Source organism: Dermochelys coriacea, chromosome 8 (assembly GCF_009764565.3).
Source record: "Dermochelys coriacea isolate rDerCor1 chromosome 8, rDerCor1.pri.v4, whole genome shotgun sequence".
Lineage (NCBI taxonomy): Eukaryota > Metazoa > Chordata > Testudines > Dermochelyidae > Dermochelys > Dermochelys coriacea.
In genome coordinates, this window is record NC_050075.1 from 47,716,429 (window position 1) to 47,729,323 (window position 12,895).

Consider the following 12,895-nt stretch of genomic DNA (forward strand, 5'->3'; position numbering starts at 1 on the left):
GCTTGGGGACCCTCCCTCATTGCAGGGTCCCAGACTTGGGCTGGAGCCCAAATGTCTATGCAGCAATTTTTAGCTCCCTCTCACCCCCAAGCCCGAGTCAGCTGCAGGTATTTAAGTGCTGTGTTGACATATCCTAAGTGGCCAAGGAGCACCATCTGCAATGGCGACCCTTGTCTCCTAAGCAATGAACTGAAGCCCATCATGTCATCTGACCTAGGGGAGCCAGCAGTCAGCATATGACTGAAAACTTTCAGCCCCTGTTGCTATCAGCCACGTCTCAGGTTAAAACTTTGCTATAGCCCACCATTACTGATCTCCTGAGTTGTCCAGTTCACAGGGCAACCTCTCCATGTGATGGGCTCTTTTGTGGTGCTAACTTAACACTTTCAATTCAATTTCGGCTTATCCTGTCCCCTACCCATTTAGTGGCTTGTTTCCTTCTCTGGGTTGGACAAACTACAGCCTGCTGCCACATTGAGAAGGAAAGAAACTGGGGGTTTCTCTGGGAGTCTCCTACAGAAACCAAGTCATTCCTGTTTTACCCAAAGCAAGGACACTGAAGGGGAAGGGACCGGGCTGTGACTTTGGCATCTCAGTGGGAACACTGAATTAACAAAGCCCCCAGTGTTTTCAGAGGCTGCTCCATGGCCAACCAGAGATCAAGGCAGAGATTACCTTTCAGGTGAGGCTACTGATTAGATGATATTGATAGGAAGGAACTAGCTAGCTCTGAATGACTTTATGTTAATTAACTTGCTTCCAGTGATGAGTTTATACAGGAGCTTGGCCAGATGCAGCATGGAATGAAGCTGAAATAGACTCAGCCGAAGTCAGCTGGAGCACGTAAGCTTCTAAGCAGCAAAGGTCCAATGCTGCGCTATCCAGAAGCTTGTAACAATGGGGACAGCAATTCTGTGTCTAGAACAAATACACTCCAAATTACGGGTCAGATCCTCAGATGGCTTAAATCAGCATTGCTCCGTTGAAAACTACAGAGTGATGCTGATTTAGATCAGGTGAGGATGTGGCCCTAAATAGACCTGAGCAGTGGAGAAAAGCAGTGGTTGCTAAGTGGCACGTTCAGGAACCCAGAGGTTAAACTGCAAAGAGGAGAGAGTAGGTAGAAGCTTGCCAGTTCTGGTGGCTGCATGTTGTAGGAGGGGAAGGGAATCAATGCACCTGAAGGAAGCTCATAGCCAGACGTGGGAAAGTGAGTTTATTTGTGTGTGGAGCTGTGTAGGGGAATGTTCCTTTTGCTTTCAGATGGTCTCTTGCCTCTCTCCACCCCGAGGGGTGGGGGGATCTCAGCCCTTGTTCTTGTTCCATTGGGGAAGCTGGGGATAGTGTCTCCCTTTTTCCTCAGGAGGGGAGGGAGAGCTGGAGGCAGAAGACTTTGTCTCTTTCCCCCTCGGGAGAGGAGGGGAGGTAAGTAGGGGACTCCAATGGGGCAGCTCTTCTCCCTACTGGTATGAAAGGTCTAGAGCCTCATGTGCTCTGTAGCCAGGTACCAGCTCTGCCCACTTCTCCCTGTTCAGCTTCCCCCACCTGGTGAGGCCCAGTTTCAGCAGCCAGCAAAAAGGCAGAGTTCCAGGAGAGGAGTTTCCCGAGCCCAAGAGAGCGACAGAAGCGGACGGTGCTGGAGCCACAGTAAGGGCTTAGAATTTTTGCTATGGCAAAACGGTGAGGTTCTCGCTTCCCACATGGCAATGGGGAGTTCCTGTTCTCCACTCTCATGAGGGATCAGGTAACTCACATAACCAGTCCAATACGAGCATGAGCTCCATCTGTGGAGGCGGTTGGTCAAACAGGTGCATTTCTTGTCTCCAGATCAGGATTCAGAAGAGATTCTTAAAGAATTTGAGGACTGGGTTAGTGGACTGGGAAGCATTAAGCAAAATGTCACGAGTAAAGTAAAATCCGGTCTCATGCAGGTGGTACCAGTAGAGATTCCTCAGGGTCTATGGCTACCAAATCCTGCTTGTCTGGCACAATGGTGCCATTGGTATCCAGTCCCTTGTGGTGGATGAATCACCATTTAATCTCTTTTATAGTTTAATTATTTGCCGAGTGTCTTAATGTTTAAACCAAATCAGAGTTTTTAACTCCTGGGTGTATTTTCCAGCACAAAGCACCATCCAATGCTAGAAAACCCTCTACTCCCTTAAAACACTTTGTATCAAGTGCAAGGGATTGAATCAATAGCTTTGAAAACTCTTCAGGTGCAAAAGTGACACTAGGAGCCAGATCCTCTGGTGGTAAAAATGGCACAACTCTGTTGCTTTTGCAAATTTCCATCCATTGAGGGTCTGGCTTTCTATGCACAGTTTCAGCAGGAGGGAAAGTTCACTGCAAAGTTTTTATATGAACCTGTGGCAAGGAAAATGTGCAATGGAAATGCAGACAAAAGGCCAGATTCTCACCTGGTGTAAATGGGCTGAGTGCTCTTGTCAATAGATCTGCAATGGCTGAGGCTAGTTGACAAGCAGTCCCACTGAGTGCTGCTCTTCTCTCAGCAATGGTCACCTAGAGGTGAACTCAGACCTCCTACAGTCGGTGGTTTCCAGGCTGACGTGTATAAGGTCACAGACAGAAGATGAGTGTATCCAACTGATCAAACACCAATGAGCCTTTTAGCAAAGAACCTGGATTCCAGATACCTTTGGTCCCTCTAGGCTGCTGCTTATGAAGATGGGCTCAGATTTCTCCTTTGGTGATCTGCCCGTGAAAGCGAGAGGGATTCTTTTCACAGGGGCACTTGATGAGGCAAATTCTGTACTCGGAGTGGCATATCTCCAGATCGTGACTGCAGTTACTCCAAAGGCATGTTATGTGCAGTCACTGGTAGCAGCTTCTCAGGGAAAGAGCAATGGCCTGCTATTCGTCCTCTGGTTTTATACTGCTGTGACTCCATTAGCTTCAATAGCTCTGCTCCTGACTGACGCGCATGTGAGAGGGACAGACTGCAGTCTCCCTTGGGTGGCCATGCAAAGGCCAGCTGGAAGGACAGGCGTGGGCGAGTGCCCAGCTGCGACCGAGATGTTACCGGCCAGGAGCAGTGCAGCAGAAAGCAGGCATGGAGGGTGGGAAGAGTAGGGTATAGGAGGAGCCGTGGCCTTCCCCACCACAGTAGGCATTGGCCAGCAGGAGAGACCCCCAGATCCCTGTGAAATGGAAACCAGAAAGCGCATGTAAATAGCAACTGCTGCGACCTGTGTCTGTAATGACTGACAATCACTCCCACCCTGAGAGGGTGACGTGGCTGGGCATGGAGCAGTGTGAACAGCAGTACCCTAATGCTGAGCAGAGCCCACCAATGCACCCTGGAACCCAGGTATTCGTGACAACCATCACGAATGGGCTGGTTCAACAGGGCTGCCCAACACCCACAGCTCATGGGGAACAGATCACCTGTGGGAAAATCAAGAATAAGGGGCCTGTGCGTAGGAGGCATGACATGTGTTAGGTCACAGCTGTGACGTGAACCACTGCATCACAAGATGTTGCCCATACACATGCGGGGGACCCAGCTGTCTTTTGCCACCACCACTGAGCCCAAGGCAGTGAGCCGGAATCCAGTTTAGGAATGTAGCTGCAGACTAATGTGGGCGATACCAAAAGCAGGGAAAAGAGCAACAACATTTCTAGGGGGAGCGGGCAGCACCGCCTATTACAGTTGCCAGCTGCTGTCCGTTATAAGACCCAAGTTTCAGGGATTTATAAATTTACCAAACTTTAGCCATTTGGACTAAAATATCCCACGCTGGGTATCTGCCTCAGGGTGAATTTTGTTTTTACGTTTCAGATCAAACAAGTCAGCTGTTTCCGAGACTAAGATTAAGGGGAAAATACATATTTTGCCCATGTTGAAAAATTCTGTTCCATTCAGAAGCTCTAGCGCCCCCTTGCTTTGGAGTGGGGAGTTGGAATGTGTCAGGCGGTCACGGTGGTGTCAGGGATGTGCCTTTTGCCACTGAAAGGTCTCAGTGTGCACATGATCAGCGGAGACGTGTTGGAGCACCCCATCTATAACTGCTGAAGATTTCTTCTGCACTGAGCATGCTCCATCACCTCACAGCTCCTAGAGCTGACCAGATTGCATGCACTGTCCCCACTGAGCTACTGAGCATGCTCCCTCCCGTGGCTGCAGGGCAGAGCAGGACTTCTCTGCTGTTGCTACTTCTGGCTGCTGCAGTGCTGGGCACTGGAACTGATAGCACGGAGAGTGTGTCCTGTGCATTTAGTGCTCCCCCTGCTGGTACCAAGGAGCCAGGAGACAGCAGCCCCACTGCAGTGCAGAAGGGTGAAAAGGAGCGGGCGGGGGGCAGTGGGAGAGGGGGCACAAGGGCCAGGGGATGAGGAGGTAACATAGGGAGAGCAGCAGGAACTGGAGTGGACAGATGGGAGCACACAGGGACAGAGACATGCTATAGCCAAAATAGAGCTGTGAAACCCACTAGCAAAATGTCTCAGCCCTCCTCTAGTCACTGGTCGACATAAAGGATAACAGCCTGCTACTGCTACCAGTTACTCTGTTTTTTAAAACAGGAAATTGCAAACTTAATATTTGTTTAATATAGTTTTTGGATGTAAAGTCACATATTCAAAAGTTAGGAAATGCCAGAGTTAAGGTTGTCCATTTAACCTTAACTTGGCTCCCTTGTTCATATGCATTATGATAGTCACAGAATATTTGTTCACGGGACCCCTCTCTCAGTCAGTGCAGGATGGAAGAGGCTGTTGTCTGCAGGACCCCTTCTTCATTTGTTGCAGAACTGGGAAGGTGTGTCATCAATGAGGCAGGGGATTGTAGGAAGAAAAAGGACAATCTCATGGTTAAGGCAGTTGAATGCTGCCCTGGAGAACTGGTTTCTATCCTTGCTTCTGCCACAGAGTTACTGTGTGATGCTGGAAAGTCATATACACCAAACTTTTCACAGGTGGTCACTGATTACGTGCTCCTTTTTTTTTCTGAGTTCCCAACATGAAACACCTGGGGACAGGTTTGTCAAAGTGCTGAGCACTCACAGCTGCAACTGAAGTTGCCTAGAGTTGTACTTTGAACATATAAAGTGGCACAAAATTGCTAATTTCTCTGAAAACATCAGGCCAGACATGTCTAAATTAACTGGCACGCTTGACAATCTTCGCTTTAATCTCCATGTGCCTCAGTTTCCCATCTGTGCAGTTGGGCTAATGCCCCCTCATTACAGAGGGGTGGGTGAAGCGAAATTAATGTTTGTGAAGCACTCAGATACTGCGGTCAGAGCACCAGAGAAACATCCAGGAGGAAACAAATAATTCTGTGTTCAGTGCAGGGGTTGGGTGGCATACAGTAAATAAGGCACAGGACTGTCACAGTTTCATGGCAACTGCACCTGTATCTCTCCCCTTCGTGGTCCATTCCAGGAATGCCCAGTCAGGTCTCAGGTCTCCAGGCATCCCATGTCTCTGGGTAGGGACTGTGCTATCCCCATGTAGGACAAAGAACATAACAAGTCTGTTTGGCAGACTAGCCCTTGAGAGTCAGAACTCTTTTTGGCATCTGGGCCATCACATCCCTGGTCCATTAGACAAGAATGATGCAATTCATAGGTCTGAGTTTCAGTAATTCTCTTAAATAATATCTTTTGGTGCATTGTGGTTTATTGCATCTTTTTCCTCCTCAGTCATAAAAGTCTGGTCAAGCAGATGCTAGTTGCTTGCTCCTGAAAGCTTTTAAGTGCAAACAAGCTTAGTAAAGAAAATTGAATTATCCCTAAATTAATAATTCCTGCAGTTTAACATCTAATTCTTTGATTACTTTTCTTTCTCTCTCAGAATATCAGCTACCGCACTGTCCATTTCACCTCAGGCCCCTAACACTCAAGGAGCTACCAAATATTTACTGCAGTGTCTCATTTATCTGGAATGAAAGGCTGGACAGACAGATACGTAAGGTGACTATATAGAGAATTCTGAACTCGGCAAGTAAAACATTACCCAATTAAGTACTAATGAGTCTTTATAAATATGTTTTGATCCCAACAGGCTTCACAAAGCCCACTGTGTATTTAGATTGGGGATGAAGAGTCCTGTTTCGCTCCATCAACCCAGGGCCACCCTAGCTTAACCACTATCTGACTGTATGCACTAGGCTGAGCCTGGCTTGATAACATCACTTTGCGTATAGTAGGCACATTGTGTACAGGAAGGAATCTGGTTACCTGGGAACTGCTCAATGGAGGCTGAGTGTAAGGATGACAAGAACTGGGGAATGACTAAGTAAAAAAGGCATTAAAAGAGATTGGTTTTGAAACCCTATCGGATTGTCCTTTAAGGTGCTTCCCAATTCATCAGCCCGATCACTGTTGTTAAACTCTCTTCATGCAGAGGGAATTTAGGGAGTACCTGAGGTTGGTTTGAGGGCTCTTTCTACAGGGGTTTACAGCAGGAGATTTGCCAGTATGCTCGCTACTGCTATGCTACAGTAATAATGGAGCAGACTGAGCATAGCATACCTAGGGTAGAGGAAAGTGTATTTACTGTGCTATAGTATGGCTTCCTTTTCACAGAAGCAATCCCCTATTTGCTGCCAACCTGGTTCCTCTCACTGGTACCTGCAGCAAAACTGGAGCCCCCCATAATCATGTTTCCTTCAAATGTCAGGTAGCAGAAAACCATTTCTCATTCACTTCCCAAACACTAGCCCTGCTGGCTTCTTCTGCTCCGGCCTCCACAAATGGGCCTGGCCCCTGACATGGGACAGCGAAAGTTGGGGAGCTAAAACATCACTCAGTCCTTGATCTCTTTGCTGAGGCACCCAGTGCTGGTGAGGAGTAGGGCCAGTGCCAGTAGACAGGCGTCTAAAAGGACCAAGACTAAGGTCCTAAACTCATTTTGCATTCAGGAGGCCACAGAATAATTAACAGATGGCGACACTCTTCAGCCAGAATCGCCCTAGGCTGGATTGGAAGTGGACTGGTACCAATGGCAAATTTGCTGGTACCAAAGCTCCCCATGTGATCGCGTGAGTAAAGCAGTACTGAAGAGGCTAATGCAATGTACATCGGCATTCACAACATAAAACAAGGGCAATGCTTTGTAACTGTAGTCTCGATAGCACAGATGTTGTAGGACCAGCTCCTTTGTTAATGTGAGTCAGCATAGCTTCATTGAGGATCCTGTGCTTAAGAGGCTAGCTTGGGATTCAGGAGACCCGGTTCAGTTCCTTACTGTGCTACAGACTTCCTGTGTGACCACAGCCAATCACCTACCTCTTCCATGCCTTGGTTTCCCCATCTGTATAATGGGGCTAATGCCACTGCCCTACCTCAGTGGGATTTTGTAAGGAGAGGTACACTAATGGTTAGTAGGTGCTCAGGTAGTAGGGTAATGGCAGCTGTTCATACTCATTTACACTAGCTGAGGATTTGGCCCAATATTTGGAAAAGTGATCAATATTCTTCAATAATTAATACACGCAATGTGTGCTATGCCACTAACCTATTCAGTGCCTTTTGGGGTGGAAAATTTTTCCCTTAAGGATGAATCCTACTGAATTAAGTAACATTGAAATCAAGAGGGTTCTTCAGAAATGACTCAACATCTCTGGATCTGAACAGAGAATGAGGTCCTTCCTGTACAGCTGGTTTGAACTTTCCTTTAGAATTTTACAGCAGAAAGATAATTCTCCATTCAATTCTGTGGGATTGATCACCAGCCTCGCTTAAATTACACAGGATGTTTCCATCAAGGAGTAGTATCCTTTATAAACAGGCAATGGGCTCTGGCAGGTCCATGGAAAAAATAAACTTGAAATGTATAAGTTGCAAAGAAAGGCATGCCAAATGTTAAGAAACATAAGCCAACTATTAAGATGCAGAGGAGTGACCGTCTGAGTTGAGGCTGGTATTCACAATGCTTCGGGGTGTATTTACAAATCGCCAGGGAGAAGACCTCTCAGTTGTTGGTCTTTAAACAAAATCTTCTGTGTAACTTTGCATGTCTCTTCATTGAGGAAAGCTAGGGTATAAAATGCCGCCTGGTGAGTTACAGCCTCTTTATTCCAGGTTTTGTGATTGTTCTTTAACCTGTAATGGCGTGTAACTGGTGTCAATTGGCACTGCTCGCAGCCTGGAGAGCATTGGACAAGGCAGAAAACTGAGTCTGGGAAACATGGGGGCAGGAGGAGATGGAGGAGGTGCCAGGGAAAAATGGGGGTGGGGGCTGGAGGAGATGGAGGGGTTGCTGGATGATGTGGGGGCAGGAGATTGGGGGCAGGACAGGTGATGAATGACTAGAGGAAATTCTGAGTGAAGCTTGTCACAGTAAGTGTGTGGAGGATGCATGCGTGTGCAAGATGAGTGCCTATGGGTACAATGTGAGGACATGGAAGTGGCTGTGTGGATCTGTGGCTGAGCACAAGTGTGTGCAGGTGGGATATGCTATGTGTGTGGGCACAGGCAGGGTGAGGTAGGGCCAGCTTGGTTTGAATGTGTAGCTAACAGGACAGGCAGAAGTGCGGGTGGAGGGCATGTGCTGTGTTTATAGAGATGTCACGGAGTGGGGGAAATCGTTGCTTGAGGACGGGTAAGAAGAAGGTCCTCTTGCCAGAGTGACTCAACTGTTTTTATCTTCTCTCATCTTTGCAAGGATCAGATTTTGCAGGGCAACTTCATGCCTAGAGCTCTCTGCAGCCTGCTGAGATGAGGCGGGGAGGTTGTGTTTTTAATTTCTGCCCAGCAAGCCCAATATGGGGCCATGAGTAGGCAGGGGCAGGGCTACCCATTGTAGAGACTAAGCTGCCTTCCTCAGACTGGCCACACTTATTCACCAGCCGCAAAACACACCTCCACTTCTTCCCTAACCTCCAAATCTCTTCTTAAGGCCAAACTGCTTCTTCAGGGAGTGATTGAGGCTAAGAAAACGACACACCACAAATCAAGATTAAAACAGTGAGGGTGAAACTCACCAGCATGCTGTGTTGAGGGCAGCTTGAGGCCTAGTCCACCACTTAATTCCTCTGAATATGGGGGGCAGGGTAGATCCATGGTCCCATTGCCCTCCACGTCTGTGTGTGGAGGGAGCAGTCTCTGAGCTTAACTGAGGGATGTCAGTTGGGCAGGATGCATAAGGGGACAGGATCTTTGTGTGCACAGAAGTGAAAGGGCCTTTTCCAACCTGGTCCTTATTTAATACCCCTTTGACTTTTTTCAAAGGGAATCAGGCACCCAATTCCCCTTGGCTTTTGGTGGGAATTGGACGCCTAATGGGTTTAGCCTCCTTGAAAATCTCAGACTGTTTATAAGATGCTTACTGATAGGCCTCTAGCTCTGTGCAACTAATAAATATTACACTCCCACTAAATGTGCATTGCTTCCGAGGTGACTGTAATTGTCAGGATGGAGTAGTCAAGCCTACAAGCCTTGGCCTCTTAGTCTGCTAATGGGTGAAAGAAGCACAGCCCTGTTTGAGATGGCATTGGTTACACTAGCGAGTATGTGACAGAGCAATATATTCTAACCCTTTCCAGAAAAGAGCACTTCCACCAGGGTGTGACATCTTTGCTCCTTGCTGATGTTCCCTGGAAATCAGACTTGAGGAGTGACTGGTGATTGCCTTTAACAGATGGCTTCAAGTGGCCATTAGCAAAGATACTGACCTTTCCACGAGCTGCTGCTGCTGTTGTTTATATGATAATGCTAAGTAAGAACAGGGCCCCATGTGCTAGGGGCTGTACAAACACCTCATGAGAGACCATATCTATGCTGAAGAGTACAATCAAAATAGACAAAGATTGGGAGGAGAAACAGAGGCAGAGAAATCATAGAAATGTAGGGTGGAAGGGATCTCAAGAGGTCATCTAATTCATCCCCCCACAAACCAAGGTAGGCATGCCTGGACAATCAACTTGCCTGAGATCACACAGCTGGTCAGTGGCAGAACTGGGAGTAGAGCCCACGTTTCCTGATTTCCAGTCCAGTGTCCTGCCCCATCACGGTGCATTGCCATCATCAAAAGAAAGGAATCAGAGCTGGAAAAAGGCCTGTTGGGTTGTTCAGCGTATCTTCCTCCAACCAGAGCAAGATTGTTCCCCACAGCATGTAATCTGAAGTGCTCTGTCTGATCCAACTGTAAATGATTTATCCTACCCCAATGCAAATGGTTCATTTTCTCTGGTTATGACCCATTGTGTACTATGTTGTCTACATTTAAGGGATTGTGCTTCTCTCTAGCCGAACCGTCCTGGGCTGTTATCTCATTGAACTTAAAAAGTAAGGACCCAGTTGTGCAAGCTTTCCTTGGACACTTAGACAAGTAGCCCCAAACGCTCAGGGATCTGAATGAGATGTGGGGAACTGGGCCTGATGTAGGTTACAGTTTGGTCAGTATTTACATTGAGGACTATAAAGGAAAACCCAGTGGTGTTGGTGGTTGAGTAGCTTCGGCTCGTCACTCAGTCAGCACTGAACCCACTTCCTCAATTTGATGTTTCTATGCTGCTGAAGAGGGAGTCTGAAGATTAGGCGTCTATATCCTTGATGTCATTACCTTTCTCTGTATTGGCTGAGACGTGTTGGACAAATTGTAGCTCAGACATTTACATTCTCCCTCCCCAAAATTCCTTCTGTTTCTATTGCAGCTCTTGCTTCACCCGGGAACTTTTGTGTAGTGTTGCAGATGAAGAATGGATGTCACATGTTCCCCAGAGGTGGCTGCATTTCAGTGGTGGGCAGAATGATCCCTGTACCACAAGACAGAGAGACCATGAAGATGGGCAAGATAAAAAAACATCTATACAGTTTGTGAACTGCTTTGGCACCCAACATAGTTAAAGGCACTTTTGAAATATACTCTAGTTGTTCTGCCAAAAAGCAAATAATATGGTGCATTCTGCCTGATGCCCAATAATTAGTAGAAAGGGGGCTATGCCACAAAGTTAGGGTCCCAATCTAGACTCCTCCAAAGTTCAGTAGTGTGTGGATATGGGGTTTTGGTTCAGGTCGTCTCTGACACAACATGATCCAATGGCTGGAAACAGAAGTCAGCCAAGTTCAAGCTTGAAATTTGTAACAATGAGGATAGTTAACTGATGGAACATGGTGGCTTCTCCATGTGGAATCTTTAAATCAAGATTGGATGTCTTCCTAATAGATATGCTGTAGTTCAACTGCACATAAGGGGACTTGATGAGGTTCTTCGGTGTGTGTTATGCAGGAAATGAGACTAGATTATCATAATGGTCCTGCTTGGCCTTAGAAGTCATGGCTTTTAAGGCCAAAAGGGAGGATTATGGTCTTCTATTGAGACCACCTGCATAACACAAGCTAAATCTAGAAGTCTGGGATGATTAGTTGATAGAACTGCCCAAACCAAAATGATTTACAGAGTATAAAAAAAATTCCCCATCGGAGCTAGGTTATCCAGCTTCTCTCATCGCTGGTGGGTTTCCGACTACTTGAAAATGTAAATTATTCACATTCTTGACTGGGCTCAGGTGAGCACAGGTGTGTTAGTCTGGTCCCCCCATGCATTCCACTCCACCTTCAGGCAGACAGACCCACTATTGTACTGCAGGGAGCAGGGTGTCCAATGCATATTCATCAAATGCATGCAGTGCAGGAGATCAAATGCATATTTGGGGTGGGGGGATTGTGCCACAACTCACTAGAGTCCAGGGAAATAAGGACTGCAAGCCTGTGGACATTGAAACGTGTAATCTGGTTTTATATGAGAAAAGCAATTTACAAGCCAAATCATCTTTTCCCCTGTGACTCTGCAGAGTAAATCAGTTAAATGAAGAAGGAAAATATAACCCTTATTCCAAACTCCCCATCCCCTTTGGCTTTCACACTGATTAGACTCTAGAGCTATTTAACACATTAAACTTCTTATAAGGTTTCTGTCAAGAAGGATTAGCAGGGAGTTGACAGATTTCTATTAGGGCTGCCGTGAACTTTTAATACCCACCAATCAGATCTGTGTGTGTGTGTCTCCCATAGATCCTTATGGGTTCTATTACTTTACATTTCTTCCATAGCTGCCATTACCATATATTCTTGCAAAATCGCACACTTGTATAAGCCCCACCACCTCCCTTTGTCTAAAGTGCCAAAATCAAGAAAAGGATCCCCAGACAGATCCTAATGTTTACCTTCTCCCCAGGGACTTGAAAATGCTTCACGTACATTAATTAGGCTTCCCACCATCCTGCTGAGGAGGGTATTGTTAGGACACAAACTGTGTTATGACAGATGGTTTGGACTAGAGGCACCTCAGGTAGAAAAAGCCTAGGGGCTGGAGGAGGAGAGGGGAATAGAGTGTTCTAAAATGCTCCAGGATCAGGTGATTGGAGACCAAAAGGTGAAAGGAGAGTGAGGGGCTGTTCCTAGGTAGCAGGGCAGTGAGAACTGAACTGAGGTTTCTGCAGCAGGATTACCTGTGTGCATTTTGGTGCACCGCTGCCTGAGAGTATGTCTATATTGCAATCACAGGGTGTGATTACAGCACAAGGAGACACACCTGCACTAGCTTTCATCCTGGTACCTCACAGTCCAGAGCAGTGAAGCCATGGCAGTTCACATGCTTTAGCAGGGGATGTTCAAACCTGCCAGGAACCCTCTTTTTTGTTGTTTTTTTTCCCCTTCAGGGCTCAGCTCAATGACTCTGGGATGAGAGCTAGCTCCATGAAAGCCAGCTCGGGCATGTCAACAGTCACATCCCAGGTGCAGTGTAGACATACCCCAAGATCAACAATGGTGACATACATCGTGTACACAAACACAACATGGTGCCTCATGTAAACAACTAAATTACCCAACATCAGCTGCACCAGCCGGCCAGCCCTTGGAGAAGAGCTGGGCTCAGCCTTGCCTCTGTCTTAGCAGCTAGCCCCCAGCCATCTTGAGGAGCTGGC

The 12,895-nt window shown here is 47.0% G+C and overlaps 1 long non-coding RNA gene across 1 annotated transcript; it reads left to right on the forward strand.

Annotated features, from left to right (window-relative positions):
- Positions 1-1,094: 1,094 nt before the first annotated feature.
- Positions 1,095-11,900, forward strand: LOC119860611. Its single transcript, XR_005294584.2, has 3 exons — positions 1,095-1,210; positions 5,818-5,936; positions 10,622-11,900. It is a non-coding gene; the product is annotated as an uncharacterized LOC119860611 (long non-coding RNA).
- The last annotated feature ends 995 nt before the right edge of the window (positions 11,901-12,895 follow it).